The following is an 18,913-nucleotide window of genomic DNA, read 5'->3' on the forward strand; positions in this document are numbered from 1 at the left end:
CATTCCATGATCATAGATTGGAAGATGTCATTTTTTAAAGATGTCAACACTCTCAAGTTGATCGACAGATTCAGTATAGTCCCTGTCAAGATCTCAGATCAGTTATTTGCAGAAATTGACAAGCTGATCCCAAAATTCATATGAAAATGCAAGGGATTCAGAAGAGGCCAGAAGGAGGACTTACACTTCCTGATTTGAAAACTTAACCACAAACTGACGGTACTCATGACTCCATAGGACTAGCATAAGGATAGGAATACAGGTAAGTGGAATAGACTTGAGAGTACGGTGAGGATGAACCCATAAATCTCAAAACATTACATTTATATGTTTCCATTGATATGACATTCTGAAAAAGGCAGAAGTCTAGGGATGGAAAACAGATCAGTGGTTGCCAAGGTTGGAGGGAGGATTTGACTGCAAAAGATCATTGCAAAGAGGCTTCTGGGAGGTGATAGAATTCTGATTGTGGTGGTGGTTGCATGAACCTATGAATGTGGTAAAAACTCACCAAACTACACACACACACACACCAGTTTTGTTTTTTCCTTTTGGTTTTTTGTGTTTGGTTTTGTTTGGGGGTGTTTTGTTTTGTTTTGTTTTGAGAGAGAGCATAAGCAGTGAGGGAGAGGGAGAGAGAGAACTTTAAGCAAGCTCCACGCCCAGCACAGAGCTGGACGTAGCTGGATCTCATAACTCTTGAGATCATGACCCAAGCTGAAATCAAGAGTCAGACACTTAACCAACTGAGCCACCCAGGCGCCCCCCACACATTCACAACAACTTTTAAAAGCACACAGAAAAGGGAAGGAATAAAATAAATGGCCCAGGATCAATAATCCAAGACTTCAGAAGATGCCAGCGTGTTATCATCCCTGCTTAAGAAGATTTGTGAACCAGCTAAAAGGACAGAATTAGCAAATTCTGGAGAGCTATCACTAAAAATAACACTAAGTCCTGTCATTTGTCAAGCTTTTACCGTGTGCCAGGCCCTTTGCTGATGCCTTCCACCAGCTAATCCTTCCAGTGCTTATTAAGAGATAGAGAAATGGCGTCCAAGCTAAAGCTGACTGGCTACAATGGCCAAGCTACCTGGCACGGAGAGTCAGAAGAATTGTAGAACTGTTTCCTTCTTGTTAGGGTCTCTGTCAGAAATCAGAGTTCCAGGAACACAGCGGCATGCCATTTGTCACAACTGGTTTGTTGCTTATGAAGATGTAAGGGTGTTTGTTTTTCTTTTTCACGTGTGTTCCCCATCATGGCAACAAAACCATTTCAGCAAGAACTTAAGGGATGGTTCATAGGTGCTCCTCATTCCTCGTTGCCGTGTGGTACCTGACACCACATGGCTCCTGATCTAAATAAAAATCGTTGGCAACTTCTCCCCATAAGGAAATGAGAGGTCATTATCTAGTCTGAAAAATTAGATTGGGTCAATCAGAAAGGTAATTCAGGCATGACAAGGACTACAGAAACTTCCCGATAAAGGAAAAATACTGTCGATGTGCTGGAAGCTGGAAATCACTAATGTTACTAAACCCTGAATACAATTTTTTTTTTTAAGATTGTATTTATTTACTTGAGAGAGAGAGACAGAGAGCAGGGGGAAGGGCAGAGGGAGAAGCAGATTCCCTGCTGAGCAGGGAGCCTGACGTGGGACTTGATCTTGGGACTCCGGGATCATGACCCCAGCCGAAGGCGGAAACTTAACCAATTGAGCCACCCAGGCACCCTGATAACAATTTTTTTACAATGTCTAGAATTAGCACTAAATTTCAACATCATTAAGAAGCAGGTATTTTCTAAGAAACAGACTACCCAGGACTGAACGAGAAGATCTAGGCCTCCCTAAAGTGTTGATTTTCAGGTTTCATGTCCTTGCTCAGAGACTCCCACCAATGCCTGAGTTTTGTTTTGTTTTGTTTTGTTTTGTTTTGTTTTGTTTTGTTTTGTTTTTACATCAAATAAAGAACCAACAACTTTAGTTGGGACTCAAAGTGTTCCCCATCCTGACTTCTCTGGTCCATATAGCAGGAAACTTGGCCACCATCTCCCCAAGTTTTATTTCTTACAGTTTCAGCCACCCTGGGGTATGATGACTTTTCCGGTTCTACATTTTTTGGGGAAAAACACGTATTGGCTCCCCCTTGGTGTGATGACCATGCTTAGACCAGCCCAGTGTGACCAGTGAGGTCAACACAGCTGTGAAATGGGGTGGGAATGGAGCAGAAAAGACAAAATACTATTTTTGATCAACTCCAAATCTTTTTCTCTCCTGTGAGTAATATCATAAAAAGCTAACATTTACCAAGTATTTATTATGTGCTAAGCACTTTACACACTTTCATTCAATGCTCAATGAGGTAAGCATTGTTATGCCCATTTGTAATTGAGAAAGTTGAGGCACGCGGAGGTTATGTAACTTGCCTAAGTTCACAGAGTTAGCAAGTAGTAAAACCATCGCTTGGGCTGTGACCACAGTGTGTTATTGCTAATTTTTGAAATATGAACTATATGATCAACTCTCTTGGTAATAACAAGTCTCCAAGGGTATTTATCATTTCACACTTATTCCCATCTCCCCAGCTAGACTGAGGGTGGAATCCAGGTCTTCTCACTCTCTATCTATCCCACATCTTAGCCTCGGACATGCCCTGCAATCAAAGCCCAAGAGTGCCAGGGCCCCAGGTGACATGCGACCAGAGTGCCTGCCAAGGAAGGAACAGATGGGTCTGCTAAATGGTGAAATCAAGTCCCTGCCACTATAATGGCAATAAGCATTCCACATAAAATAATTACTTCCAGTTTGCTTGGCAGGTTGGACAAAGTCCGAGGGAAGGTTAATTTATCTTTCACAGCTTTGAGCCTTCAAGCTGTGGTTTCCCAAGTGAAAAGAGCCTCTCCTCAATGATTCTTTGCAGGATCCATTTAGTCATGACAGAATTACCTCCTCATCACTGAGTGGCAAAGTCAATTTGGAGTCCACTTCTCAGCGAGGGACCACAATGGAGGAAATTATTTAAGTCACATGGAGATTAAAGTCCATAGCAAAGGTCTACAGTACTGTAGGTAGGATACTGAAATAGGTTTCAGGTCGAGACTCCAGCTACCTGTACCATGTAAAATTTGTGTAATGATTTTTTTCATCTAAGAAATGGTTACAATCATACATGGTCAATCTGTTTAAGGAATATAAAGACTATTAAATGAAATTAAGTTTACTAAATGAAATTTGGCATAGTTAAAGGTGCTCAAAAACTTCAAGAAGAGAATCCAGGCATGGGTGGAGCCTTTAATCTGAACTGAAATGGCAGAACTTCCTGTCTTTCCTGCTGGTTAATGTTTCTAGACTTCTTCCTCATCTCTGTTTTCTGGCTCTACCTTCCTCCCATTAGTCCCATCTGTTCAAGTTCTTACACTAGGGGAATTAAATGAGCCAATTTTTTGGTGTGTTTTCAAATAACCAAATACCTCTTCCCCCTGAATGGCACAGACTAATCTTGGTAAGAATTTGGTGTCAGCGTCATGAATATCCAACCCAATTCTATCCATCCTCTTTTTCAGAGAAACATGGTTTGCTAAGGTAATCCCTGGTGGCCGAAGCAAAGACAGGTCAAGGATTTCATTTAAAAAAATGCCTTATTTGGTACCACAAAGAGTCATTCATTCCTAATTCAGTCTTGCCTACTTGGCCTGGGTCAGAAACTACTCCCTAGTAGAAGCAAAGATAACTTTACACCCTGGGAAGAAAAAGCAGAAAGATAAATGTTGTAAGATTTGTCAGCAGTGGAAGATATTCAATATTCTTTCTAAAAGAGTAGAGTCATACAAAAGCAAGAGAAGCAAAAATATTTCAGTTGATGTGGAAAATGGCTTTAATTGTCTGTTATGTTTGAGGTGACGTGTTCCTTTGGTCTCCACGGTAGCCATATACCCTTCTACTGTTAACAGAACTTTTTGTGTGTAGCTCCCTTTCCCTTTCTCTATTCCATGTAATTTACTGGATTTAGAATTCATGGTTGACAGTCAGTTTATCTTAATATTTGAAAAATGTTGTTCCCTTCTTTTTGGCCTCCATGGCTTCAAGTGAGAAATCCACTATCATCAGAATTGGTGTTTGTCTGTAAGTAATGCCTAGTTTCTTAGTGGCTTCTTTCAAGATGTCTTCTTTATGTTTCATTTTCAGAAGTTAAATTATGATCTGTCTTGGTGTGGCATTGTTTGTATGTATCTTGTGTAGGGTTAGCTCAGTTTCTTGACGATGTAGATTTATGAATTTGGCCAAATTTAGAAAGTTTTCAGATATTTTTCTTCAAACATGTCAATACTTCTTTCTCTTTGCTCTCCTTCTGGGATGTCAATAACATAGATGTCAGCTCTTTTGTTATTGTCCCACAGGTTTCTGAGACATCGTTCACTTTTCTTTCAGTCTATTTTCTCACTGTCGTTTATCACAAAGCTGTGATCATCAAGAGAGTATTATACTGGCACAAAAACAGACACATAGATCAATGGCACAGAATAAAAAAACCCAGAAATGAACCCATAACTATATGGTCAACTCATCTTTGACAAAGCAGGAAAGAATATCCAATGGGAAAAAGATAGTCTCTTCAACAAATGATGTTGGGGAAACTGGACAACAATATGCAAAAGAATGAATCTGGGCCACTTTCTTAACACCGTACACAAAAATAAATTCAAAATGGAGGAAAGACCTAAATGTGAGACAGGAAAACATCAAAATCTTAGAGGAGAACACAGGCAGTAACCTCTTTGACATCGGTGGTAGCAACTTCTTACTAGACACGTCATCTGAGGCAAGGGAAACAAAAGCAAAAATGAACTACTGGGACTTCATCAAGATATAAAGCTTCTGCACAGTGAAGGAAACAATCAACGAGACTAAAAGGCAACCTTCGGAATGAGAGAAGATATTCACAAATGACATATCTGATAAAGGGGTCATATCCAAATATATAAAGAACTTATAAAACTCAACATCCAAAAGCCAAATAGTTCAGTTAAAAAATAGATAGAAGACATGAAGAGACATATTTTTCTTTTTTTAAATAAGGTAAGATTTATTGGCTTATCCTCAAGTTTACTGATTCTATCTTCTGTCATCTCTTGCTCTACCATTGAGCTCATCCAGTGAATTTTTTTATTTTGGTTATTTTATCTTTAAGTTCTATAATTTCCACTTTGGTTTTTTTTAATAACTTTCTGTCTTTTGCTGAGATTTTGTACTTTTCCATTTGTTTCAAAAGAATTTGTCATTGTTTGTTGAAGCATTTTTGAGATGGCTGCCTTAAAATCCTTGTCAAATAATTCTGATCAATCTTGATGTCGGCATCTCTGATTGTCTTTTCTCATTCAACTTGTGATTTTCCTGTTTCTTGGTATGATGAGTGATCTTTTTATTGTATCCTGGACATTTTGGATATATTATGAGGCTCTGGATTCTATTTACTTTTCTCTTTTTAAGCTGGAAGTCCTTCTGTTTTGAAGTCGTGTGAGGGCTTGAGTGTGTTTGCTCCGCTTCCTGCTGGACCTCACTGACATCACCTCCAAAAAGTGGAGCAATGACTCACATCACACTGTCACACCTTGTTGCAGATAGATGGAGTAGAAGTTCAGCTCCATCCTCAGCCCATCAACATCTTTCCTGCAAAACTGGGGTACCAACTCAAACCAAGTCATTATCTTAAAGTGGGGTTGTAAGCTCAGCTCCCTATTGATGTGGTGAAGGGTGAAGGCTACAAGGCAGAGGGCTAACATACCATTTTGTTCCTGCAGGCTAGGGGTAGAAGTTCAGCTCCCTACTGGTCCCTACTCATGAAGGGTGGGGAATAAAGTGTCAATTAGCTCCACCTCTCATCACCTCATTCTACCTGTTGATGCCAATTGGGGATGGGAACTCAGAAGAGGGATGCAGAAAGCAGAGTGCTGAGTAGCCCTGCTTTGTACACTGCTTCGTTCAATCTCTTTGCTGTGGGTTGGGGGGGGGGGGGAGTTCAGCTCTCCACTGAACTCCACCGACCTCCAGAATTAGGGAAAGTGGAGTGCAGACTAGCTCCAATTTACTCTGCCCTATTCATGCTCAATGATGCTATATGAGTGTAGAAACTCAGCTCACCATTGGACTTAGCCAAACACTGTAATCTGACCCCTCCCCTCCAGTGGTTTGTTCAAAAAAGCACTGAAAACAATCCAAGGTAACTCAGTATTGGGGTTTTGTGGGGACAATTGGGAAATATAGGGTTATTGAGAGAGTCTCTCTCTTTGTGCTGGATTTGAAGTTGATGGGAGTAGGCCTGGAAACTATGGAACTACTACCTAAGGATTAAAGAGAGTTTAGACTCTTGGCTTCCATATGCAGTAAATGCAGTGGTTAGGTGCATATACTTGATTTCAAAGTATAGCTCAATTAAGAGACTTCGATCACAACATCTTACCAAGTAAAATGGAAATAATTAAAGTACATCCGTGGTGGGGTTATTGCGAACATTTAATGAGGTAAGGCAAGTAAAGCAGTTCAACCAATGTTTGGCATGTTGTGAGTTCTCACTACATGGAAACAATGATGAATAATTGATAATGGTTGTTAATGGCAAGTCAGGATCTTCTACTTTTCTTTTACTGTCATAGGACTGAACTCATGGTAAGTGCTGAATAAATAATACCAGCACCAACCAATGTATCAAGAACCAGCAGATTAAAACCTGTTAACTCAATTTTCCTTCCCATCACAGTGCTTGTTTTAATGTAAAGAGCAGGGCTGGCTGACCAATTGCATCCTCACCATCTGCTGTCATACAACATAACATTACTGCCTCTTCCACATCTGTCTTTCCAGGGATTCTGTTTCAAAAGCAATTTCCCATGAGACTGACATCCTTATAGCTGCACAGAATAAAACCTCCTTATCCATAATAGAGACTCTTCCCTCCCTCCTCTAGTCTACCAGTTTCCTATCCCCACTTGTTAAAAATCACCCCCAGTAGAACCTGGATTCAAAGAATGAAAGTCCTGTGAGGAATAGAATGTGGAGAACTATCAGCAGGCATGGATGTTAATATCACATTAATGGAGTCGTCTTAGGTTTTTCAAGATAGTTCCATGGTGAGAAACGCAGAGAGATTAATGGCGATCTGCCCTCACATGTGCGGTAAGAACTGTCCTGCCAAGTCAACAGAACCCCAAGCACGGGGGCTGTAAAGTGAGTTTGAGCTGAGGGCAACCAGGCTCAAAGAGCTTTTCTTATTCTAAACTCTAATTGTCGACACCATTGAAAAACATGGCCTGGCATCTACCTCAATCTCATTCACCACAACCTAGTTGGATCTTTTCATTCTGCTCTGGAAACAGGTTTGAATGTATCTAAAATGACATTTTTATTTGTATCACCGATCCTTGAGATATCATGGAATTTCTTTTTCTCCTCCACTAACCTCCCATTAATCTATTTTGTGGCAGCTTCCTCAGTCCCATTCCTACTCCCCTCTGTCATGCCTGGATAATCCCAAGAGTACTCTTCTCAACAGGAGGCAGTTTTTTCCCTCCCCAAGGGACATTTGCAATGACAGGAAATGTTTCTGACTATCACGATCTGAAGAAGAGTGAGGAGGTGCAGGCCAGTGCTACTGACATGTGGTGGATAAAGGCCAATGATGTTGTTAAACATCCTACAATGTACAAGATGTTCCCTACCCCCCAGCAAAGCATCTGGCCTAAAAAGTCAATAATATCAAAGTTAAGAACCTTGATTTAGAGGCCGCAAAACAAGATCATATTTCCAAGTATCTTTGCAGCTAGACTTCACGTGCTCAGTTGGAAAGCAGAAGTGAGATCCATGAGACCACAGTTGTAAGGTCTTCCTGCAAACTCACTGGCAGAGGTGTTTCGTTCTTCTGGCTCTGGCTCTAGTCTCTGATCCCTAGATTCTGAGTGGCGAGTGCGAGCAGCATCAAAGTTCCCACTGGACGTATTCCATGTGTGATTGGGTTTTTCTCTTGGCTTATTTGCTCCTACTTGCAGAGCATTCAATTTTGTTTCTCTGGCCCTCCTAGACATTCTTGTAAGTGACTTCATGGCCTATAATAAATCCTTTTCTGCTTAAACTAGTTAGAGTGCATTATTTGGTCTGCAATTAAGGATCTTAAGTAATACAGTAAGTGATTATAGGCAATCAATCTTCAAGAAGATGGGAATGTGAGATTGATTATAGTTAGAAATCAATGCAGATTTAGTTAGCATTAGAAGGCGGAACTCTTGTAGGCCTTGGAGGACTAAGTACCTGCTTCTATATGGAAAGTGGATTGGTATGGGGGATTAAAGATGGTCACAAATTTTTTGTCACTCATCCTTCTGTTTCCTCCCTTTCCCTTGAACATAGACCATCCCTGTTATTTTAGTCAATAAATAGAAATATAACAAATTGATCCTGTGAATTTCAGAGGCTGGGCCTTAGATCTGCAGCATCTGCCTTTATCTCTTAGAACACTCCCTTTTAGGATTCAACCACCATCCTGTGGGGATGCCCAAGCAATCACGAAGACAGGCTACAGGGAGGAAAACCAAGGTATCCTTAGCTGAAGACCCCAGCTGAATCTCCAACCAACATCCAGCATCAACTACCAGCCATTTTTGTCATGTCTTGAATGTCTCAGGCCCTGTTGACCCTCTGTTGCTTGTCATCTCATCAATCATTGCTAAATACCATCAATCCACAAAACAGTGAGAGATAACAACTGGGTTATTGCTTCAAGTCACTAAGTGTGGAAGTGATTTGTTACACAGCATTAGATAACCAAAATAATTGGCTACTTCCAACTGTACTGGCAAACTTAAAAAATAAAATGACAAGGTGAAGATTTAAATTCTCTATTCAAGACATAGTCAGAGAATCAGAGTCTCTATGACTGCCCTGAAAGAAGGTGGCTGTAAAAATAAGATGTTGAGTCTAATTCTGTAAGCTGCTCAAAATTCAACATAGGTTGACTAAACAGCCTCATTGGATCTCTTGTGTACATGTTAGAGCACTGACTAGGAAAGAATAGGATGTTGAGAATAAAAACGGTGACATTTGAGAGGATTTGAATGATTCTGAGGACATCTAACCTTCCAAATCTGACTGTCTATTACCAATGGAAGCAGCCCCTCTTTATCTGGTGAAGCTGGCCCTGCCCACTAGAACAACCAATAAAGACATCATCTAACATAGCAGAAATACCAATTATCCCCTTGCCTCAATGTACTACCTCTCAGTGGCTCCAGGCCTAAAGCCGCAGTCAGATCTCAACATGCCCTGGGGCATCGGTTACAGAGTAAAACCATAAAAGAAGGGGCACACGCAAAGAACAACAAGATTTTGCTAAATTATTTCAGCAAAACTTAAGGAACATATGTGAGAAGATCGTAGATTAAAAAGAGAGTAATATAATTCTGAATGAAGCTGAACTTAGTGCAATGATTTTATGTACCAGAGATTCTAAAATCAATGGGCTCACAAGTCTCTTTTCCGGTTATTGTGGCACGTGGTACCATGAGCAGCAAAGTCTCTCACGACACCTTGTATGAGGTAGTGCAGGAAGTCCTGCCGCACAGCTGGTACAAGTGCCCAAAGTTTTTGGAGACGGTGGAGCTGCAGGTCAGCTTGAAGAACTATGACTCTTCTTCAAAGACAAATGCTTGTTGGGCACTGTCAGGCTTAAGTCCACTCCTCACTCCAAGTTCTCCATATGTGTTTTGGGGGACCAGGCGTGCTGCAATGAGGCCAAGGCTGTGGATACCCCCACATGGACATTGAGGCCCTGAAGAAACTCAACAAGAATAAAAAATGAGTTGAGAAGCTGGCCAAGAAGTATGATGCCTTTTTGGCTTCAGAATCTCTGATTAAGCAGATCCCATGAATACTGGACCCAGGCCTGAATAAGCCTGGCAGGTTCCCTCCCTTGCTGACTCACAATGAGAACATGGTGGCCAGAGCGAATGAAGGGAAGGCCACGATCAAATTCCAGATGAAGAAGGTACTGTGTCTGGCAGCGGCTGCTGGCCACATGAAGATGACAGATGATGAGCTCGTGTACAGCATCCACTTAGCTGTTAATTTCCTGGTGTCATTGCTCAAGAGTTGGCAGAACATCCAGGCTTTATACATCAAGAGCACCATGGGCAACCCCCAGTGCCTGTACCAAGGCACAGCTTAATAAACCCTAGTGCTACCATTACCTGTCTGCCTGTGACTCCGGAGAGGCAGGTGCTTTTTGAGTTGACATTGCATGCCGTGGCACTGTGCTGATGACTGCAATTTCTGGCAGTCAGTGATGGGTAGTCATTTTCTCCACGCTGCAAACCAAGAAATGGATTCTATCAACCTTTGAAAACATACAGTCTTATTTAGATCTCTTGGATACTTAAAAAGAGAGTAATTCTTAAAACATGTGACAGTAGGTCTGCTAACCAGGACTGAAGCTTTTCTGATAACCCTGAGAAAGTCAGAGTAGGACCTTCACATTGAAGACATTGACTCAGCCCTTGGCAGTGTGTTTAACCTATGGCCTGAAGTTGCTTTCCTTTAAGCCAGGTTCTTTCCATGGGCTTTTTGTTTTGTTTCATCCCTCCAAATTGTGCCTTTGGGTTCTTGGTCTGTAGGAATCACAAGGAATGTTCCAAATGGAGATTGGGTTCCTAGATTATTCAGAAGGGAGTGGTCCACAGTCCTGAGAAATTGATCTAGTGTTTGCTTGTGTGACCCCACACTGAATACCCTATGTTCAGGGTAGCAATTTATTGTGTGAGACATTTAGGAGAATACAAGTAGGAGACCTGTACAATATTGTAATTCATCTGCCCTGTTTTTTAGAGGAGTTTAGCAAAACTTCAGTAGCTAGAAGGCTACTTCTAGGCCCTTGTCCCCTGGGTAGGTTCTGCCCCCTTCCTGACCTGAGACACTTCCCTGTTGGAGTTCTTGCCTCCAGCACTGAGTACTGGAAAGTTGGTTTGGGTGTGGTAGGAAATACCTGTGACTTAACCTTTTACTTGAATCTGCTTCATTTAACTTAGGTAAAGTAACTAGTTTATCCCTCCATCTCCCCATTTTTTAATATAGCTGAAAGTCTATTTCAAACCATAATTTCAAATGTTGCACCTTCTTGAAATAAGCTTGAACCAGGAAGAATACAAGGTTTTCACTGAAGTAATCAATAAATAAAATTTTAAAAAATAAATAAAATCAACAAGTTCACCAAGACAACTGGGAGTGGTTCTAAATGGTGGATAGAAATCTTGACTCAGAGGCGCCTGGGTGGCTCAGTCGGTGAAGCATCAGCCTTCGGCTCAGGTCATGATCTCAGGGTCCTGGGATCGAGTCCCACATCGGGCTCCCTGCTCAGCGGGGAGTCTGCTTCTCCCTCTCCCTCTGTGATCTCTCTAGCTCTCACTCTCTCTCAAATAAATAAATTTTAAAAATAAAAAATAAATAAACTCCATGTTTAAAAAAAAGAAGAAACCTTGACTCAGTGGTGGCCTCCTGTAAATAAAGTCAATATTCATGTAATTCCTTGGAATAATGTAGGGAGAAAAGAATGCTGGAGTAAATTTGTTATAATCCATTCACTCCCCCACCTTTGAGAGGGTTCAAAAACACTCCCCTGCCAAAGCCTTGAGAAATACATTGAAGAGAGACGTGGCAGTCTTTGAAAAGCACTGGAGCGGCTGTATTCCAAGCTAGAATTAAAAGTGCATTGAAAAGGGCTTTCTGATTTCAGCGGTGTTAATAGCCTGGCACAAACACCAGAGGCAAGGTGAGCATGAATATCATAATAAGCCACATAGTTGAAAAGACAATCGGAATGGTTTGAGCTGAAAGGATATCTATCCTGGGGTCTTTAAGACAGCTAACCTAGGTCCGACTTGATCCATATCTTGGAAGACTCAGTCTGGTAAAGAGAAGCTTGACTTGCATCCAATTCTGAGGACTGAATCTCAGAATTGACCCAGAATTCCTTGAAAAAAGAGAAAGAGAGAGAGAGAGAAACTTCATATCCCCAAGGAAAGAGTCTGCAATAATATCACAAGTGTGTGTTTCAAATCTCCCTTCTAGTCTTCCCTAAAGGAAACTGTGGCCCTGTGCCATTGTAATTGTGCAGTGGGAAAAGGGATATATATAGACGTTCATAGTATCATTAGACTGCATTATTCTGAGTTATCATTAATTCCTGGGATCTCACAACACAATTGTAGACCAAGGGCTGAAGTGGAGCTGAGAGTAGAGTTTAAGCCTGAGCCATTTAACAGTGGTTCAGTGGATACATGAGCCCATGTTGGTTATTTCCTTAGTTCCTGAGTTCAGTCAAAGGGAAGCTTCTGGAGCTTTCCTCCATATGAAAATAGTAAACCAAAAACAATAATAATTCCTATAAGAACAAAAAGATTATTGCTATGAACCAAGTCTTGGAAAATCAACCCTATCACAATCCCACTTTGTTTGCCTATTTAATCTGTGAAGAAGATAGATGGATCTTGGAGAGTTACAATGGCTTATTCCAAGTTTAATTAGGTTTGACTTCAATTGCAGCTACTATTCCAGATGTAGTCTTCTCAGTGAAGCAAATCAATACAGCCTCTGGCACCTAGTGTGCAGATATTGATCCATCTAATGCATTTTTCTCTATCCCGATTAGCAGAAAATACCAGAAGTAATTATTAAGTAACCATAGGCTGCCAATTTAGAGGGAGTTCAGAGCGAAAGAAGGTTCTCCAGCTAGCCCAACTCAGCCAGTTGGCCTTTGTGATTCCCCAGATCCAATGATGTTTGACTTTTGATTGATCAAGTTGCTATACGAGGTTTGAGGAAAGAAGTGTTAGGAGAATCATAGTTACAGACCTTCAAGATTGGTAGGAAAGCCATGTTCTTTTCTCCTTTTAAGAAGCAGCTCTTTCTCAATGTACCTGAATTCCAAGAATCCATGAAAACTGAACTGTTGATCATGAAGTGGGAGTTGTCTGATCCACCAAGCCATAAATTCAGGCAGGCCCTGCATCAGTCCACCATCGAGGAGATATGACATAAATAGAATTAGGCTTGAGCAAATCTTTAAAATGTAAGTTATTTACCAGAACCTCATAATCCAAGCATAGTTCCTCCTGCCACCCTGCAGTCCTAAAACTCCTGAGGATTCCTTACAATCAGTTGAATGAGGAGGAAAATCAAGCCTGACTTCTGGTGCCTGTGAGAAATGGATTGCTGTGCCATTTCAGCCTCACTCAAGAATGGCCTTGAAGGAAAAAGCAGAAAGGGAGAATTTTCCAATAGGTGGGATTTTAAGCAGTTAGTCTTGTGATGCAAGGTCTAGGCACTTGAAAGAACACACTTAGATGATTGGTAACAAGGTTTTAATGAAGGATGAGCAACTCCAAATGGGTTCAGCATAAGCGAGTAGTTGGTTCCATGTGAGTGCTCAGAAAAGGGCCTCACTGTGTAGAAAGTTCTCAATAAACATGCTACAAATTATACCCCTATGGATGTATGTCAATCTTTTTCCAGACATTCTAGTGCATAGGTTCATGGACAATGTGGTCATGGTGGCAAAGAAAGGGGTAATGCACTGGTTTAATAATAAAATTAATTTGGGTTACCACACTGCTCAGTGCACCAGAGTCTTGAATACTGCATCATTGTCTGAGGACCAGAATACTATCTGGTAGCAACTGATTATATTGGAACCGTTCCTTCTACAGGGTTTTGTATTCCTTTTTTTTTTTTTTTTAAGATTTTATTTATTTATTCGACAGAGATAGAGACAACCAGCGAGAGAGGGAACACAAGCAGGGGGAGTGGGAGAGGAAGAAGCAGGCTCATAGCGGAAGAGCCTGATGTGGGGCTCGATCCCAGATCTCCGGGATCACGCCCTGAGCCGAAGGCAGACGCTTAACCGCTGTGCCACCCAGGCACCCCAGGGTTTTGTATTCCTTGTTCACCATGTCTGGCAGTCCCACCAGGCATGGAATCACTAAATTCTTTGTTTGAGATCATGGTATCACATAAAACACTGTGTCTTCGTTTTATAGCAAAAGAAATAAGGCAGTTTCTGATGTTCATAGGGTTTACTTATCTGTCCATGTATCCCATCATCCATAAATAGTTGGTCTTGCAAAATGATAGAGTGACCTACTGGATTATTACCTATTGGAGACAATATCTTGAGAGACTAAATAACTATTCTGTAGCCTGTAATCTATGCCCTGAGCAGATCAGAGACCAATATTATGATGTCATTTCTCGTAAAGCCAGAATATAAGGGAGCAGGAAACATGAGTGGATTAGTGGCTCCTCTGACTATCTCAACTAATAACAAACCACCTAAAAATATTCCCTTTTTATTTCCGTAATCCTGGACTTTGCTGATTTAGGGGGTCTTCATACTCCAGGAGGAAAGGCTTTCTTCCACAAAGGACACAATTGTTCCACTGAATACAAAGTCGAGACTCCCAACTGACCACTTCATGTTCCTCAAAAGAAAGTGTTGGCTAAGATGATCAATCTTTGCCATGAAGAGGGTCTTTACCACATAATGAATGTGAGGAAAAGTAATAATAGGAGAACCTAAAAGTTCCTGGTGCTGTCTTTTCCAGTGAAAAAAATTAATGAAAGATGCCAGAAACACCAAATTGGTAATACTACCAAGGCTTAAACCTCTAGAAATGAATGACCCACCAGATGAACCCCAACAAGATGGGTACTGACTGAAGCAAAGAGCATATGGACTGGGATGGAGAGGAAAGGAGTTTTGACTGTGAGTTCCTCCTTTCCCTTGGCACATTACCAGCACTGGATGATAACATACTTAAAGTGTTTGCGTTATAGCTTTTATTAGAAATATTGCTGGGGTGGCTGACTGGTTCAAGAACTCTGGTTCTTGTCATGAGTTCAAGCCCCACCTTGGGTGTGGAGGCTACTAAAAAAAAAAAAATGTTGCTGATTAATAATGAGAGTTTATGCATCTTTTCATATGCTTATTGGCCATTTCCATTCCCTCTTCTGTGAATCTTCTATAAATAACTCTACTGAGTTGTCTTTTGTATTAAGTGGATGATGCCCAAGATGCAATCTACAAAATCACAAGATAAATAGTCTTTTAGGAAAATCTGCAACATATATATAACACATATATGTGTACATATATACATGACTTTATATATATATGATGGTTACTATCTATAATACTCCGTAATACTCTAAGAAGGTCTTTATGAGTCCAGACTTTTACTCTCAGACAATGGAACATGGCATGGAGAAGAATGAAAAAGCTGGTTGACTTGCTCAGAAGCCTATAACCATACCCCCACCCCACCCCACACATATACATAGCATACCTGGGAAGAATTGAGAGCCCAAAAAAAGTACAGTGGAGAAGAGGAAATTTTGTTCATTCCAAATGGGAAAACATAATGGAAAATGCGAACTGAAAAAGATGAAGAGAAAAGAGGCTGTGGCTTTAAATAATATTGAGCCAGGGCAGGACTGTGCTGCCCAGGCTTCAAGTCAAGGGCGGCGAGTGAATCAGAGCCTTATAAAGGTCGCCCTCCACCCACCTTTCCTGTGCCTCCCATGCTGTTCACCACTTTTAACCATGGTGGGGGGTGTCTCATCAGCCACATCATGCAAAGGACCAGATCTTCACTCATGTGCTTTTCCACAACACACCTAAAAGGTAGAATGCCTTTGGGGTCCTCACAGCTGTCAGAAGACCAGAGTCCCAGGAGAAAGGGATTTGGTGTGACTCTGAGAGTCTGCCCTACTCCCCCCCACAGCTCACAAGTCTTGCATCTTTTCTACTTCATTCAGGTTGTTATAACAACATGCTACTCTTAAAGATAAGGATGATTTTACTGATCCACTCCCAAGAGAGCAGTATAGATGAGTCTTCTGCAATGATGAGTTGTTGAGACAGAATCAGATATTTAATTTGATAATATTTAATCTAACATTAAATATGGCAGAAAGTTAGAAACCAACAAGGACAATACATAGCATGTGCGTACATGCGCACACTTTTTTTCCTACATCCATAGCAGACATCACCAATCGATCACAGAACTCTTTCCTTTTGAGCCTGAACATAGCTCTGAAATGCTCCTTTATTCAATGCTCCTTAAAAACACATCTGAGTCGGCATGTGAAATTAACACAATTTGCCTCCCTGACCAACCTTTATCTAGAGATGATAAAGGGACAGTTCAGAGGTAGAAATGAGTTGTCTAATAGCACAAAAGAAGTAAGCACCAGTGCCAGGAAAAGGGTTGGAAAAGGACAAGAAATTCGATTTTTTTAAGTGCATTTGTGCCATGTTCATCGAGGCATTGTACTTGCAGCTTTGCACATTATTTTGGAACAGAATTCAGGTCTTGTGAGTGTGCTGAATCAGTTATTCTCTTCATCAGTGTCCATTACAGACAACAGCACAGGAATACGTGACAAAGTGCCAGGATCATAGCTATAACTGTTCTATGGGCTAAGTGGCATTAACTAGGTCATGGGTGCAGTGTGACGAAAGCCACAGTCTTGCTATTCTTGCCCTACGCTCTAATCAGACACTTTCCTTTAGCATTATGACTTTGGATCTGTGCCCAGAAAGCATGGCACTCTTAAAGTCATCTGCCATGCCTTATCAGTTGACAACCTCAGCCGTGTACAAGAATCATTTGCTTGGCACAGAAAAACTCACTCCAGGACCACAGTATCAGTGGCAAGTACTGAGCTTTCCAACCATAGCCAAGCACTACTCTTATCACAAAAGGAGCCAAGTAAGAAAATGAGAAACTCAGTACAACCTATCTCCTCTACCAGATAGCATTTAACCCTTCCTGACATACCCCATTACTACCACCACCACACTGACATGGGCAAGATAATAGTATAAATATGAAATTACATCATGGCCACTGATGACGACACTAACGTCATCTAACTAATAAGCACTGTATTCTTTCACTGTTCCATAGACTTTAGTTAGTATTTGCCAGTTCCTCTGGGATCTCAGGAGAATGACTTGGGGAAACAGATTCAACAGCACCTGTTAAACTGTATTTTCATATAATGTAGCATGATCTTTGGAGTCAGACAGATGTGGGTTCGTGTCCTGGCTCCGTCACTTAATTATGTGACCTGAGGCAAGTTACTTAACTTCTCTGACCCTCAATTTCTTCAACTATAAAATGGAATGTGGACAATAATGAGAGGATGAAGGCACGATATTTATCACAGTCATTGGCACATAGTCAACTTTTAATGAATGTTTAATATTATTAAATACTTTAATATTAAGAATAATAAGCAATGAGTAGCAATAATTCCTATAATAAATCATCATCATCATCATCATCATCATGGTAATAGATGCTTTTTAGCCCCCATAATTGTGCCCACCTCTTTTCTGACCCATTTTGATGTTCTCCCAAATAAGACCTTCCACAGGACTCTTGTTCGTGGCATTTCCCAGGGAAAGGCCATCCCTTTTCCATCTATCCAGAAGATTTCATCTTCGAAGCCAAGCTAAATGTCTCCTTCTTCCAGGAAACTCACTCTCACCGTCTAAGAACCACCTTTTGTCTCTGACCTTCTCAACACGCTCATTGGCACTTTCATCCGTCAGCACACAAGTATGACGTGCCTACATCGCACGAAGCATTATGATCATATCACAAAGGGTTGCCCCTGGGTCTTTACACTCGTAGGTCCCTCTGTCTGTCACGTGTTCCCACCTGTCCTGCAACTTCACAAGGTTGCATCCTCCCCACTGTGCAAGTGTCAGATCAAGTGCTGCCTTAGCAGAGAGGGCTTCCTTTGTCGTCATCTGCCAATTGCATCCTGCCCCTCCCCCCTACCAGTTACTCTTCAATCTGTTTTCATCATTGGTTTACCCAGTGTCCCATATTCCTCCTTGATGGGAGGATACAATCCTTGAGAGCAGAAATATTGTCTTTCTTGTCCATTGCTGAACCTAGCATATAGTATGTGCTCAGGAAATATTGAATAAATAAATAAATAATTGTTTCCTTTTTCCTCCAAAAATATTAGAAGCTTCAGGGCAACACCTTCTAAAGCAGATATTCCTTTTACAGTCAGCTTACTGAGCCCGATACAGTATTACTCAAGAGTTGAATAAAATAGCTAGCAATACAGAAATTCAATGAGAAACAATATTAAAGTGTGTGTCCGTCCGATCCTCACTAGATTATAAGCTTCTTGGGGGTAAAAGTCATCTCTTTTTCAGTCTTGCGCTTCCTGCAGAGCCTAGCAAGCACCATGAAATGCACATATATAATAAGAGCTTAGCTATGTCAAATGCAAGTGAATGGAATAACACAAGCATCTGCAGAAATATTCAAATACACACAGGGGCCAACAATAAAACTGCAAACTCATACCCGCTTCCTCGGCGGCATTGGCTCGGATCTTAGAAAAGCACTGTCTATAATTAGGCATTTTGTTCTTTTTATATCCGAGGGATGAGAAAGGAGCTCTCCTTTCTGGGTGGCTGGGGAAGCAGAAAATAAACCCACTGTCTGAAACAGAAATGAAGATCCTTCGATTCTTTCCATTTTGTCACCAGAACCCCAATTCGATGTACTGGTCTGCATTTCATGCTTCTTAAATGGACCCTCTTTCTGGTTGGAGCCTTGTCATACTTAAGCAAATAGATGTCTTCCCACTGAAGTCGGCGTTGATCAGACACATTTGGTGTCTAAGAAACATTATGTAGCTGCCGTGGCTAATGACCTTCTTCTCAGTAGCCCCTATGCAGTAATGAAGAGGAAGGTGGTGGCTACCATTTATTCAGTGCCTGTTATGCAGCCAGTTAAGTAAGTCACATGTGTTATACCATGTCGTTTTTACAAAAACCCTGTG

The 18,913-nt window shown here is 41.1% G+C and overlaps 1 pseudogene; it reads left to right on the plus strand.

Annotated features, from left to right (window-relative positions):
• Window positions 1-9,547: 9,547 nt before the first annotated feature.
• On the plus strand, window positions 9,548-10,211 carry LOC123798376 (large ribosomal subunit protein uL1 pseudogene; annotated as a pseudogene).
• Window positions 10,212-18,913: the final 8,702 nt, after the last annotated feature.

Source organism: Ursus americanus, chromosome 21, assembly GCF_024610735.1.
Source record: "Ursus americanus isolate L20-20 chromosome 21, mUrsAme1.1.p, whole genome shotgun sequence".
Taxonomy (NCBI): domain Eukaryota; kingdom Metazoa; phylum Chordata; class Mammalia; order Carnivora; family Ursidae; genus Ursus; species Ursus americanus.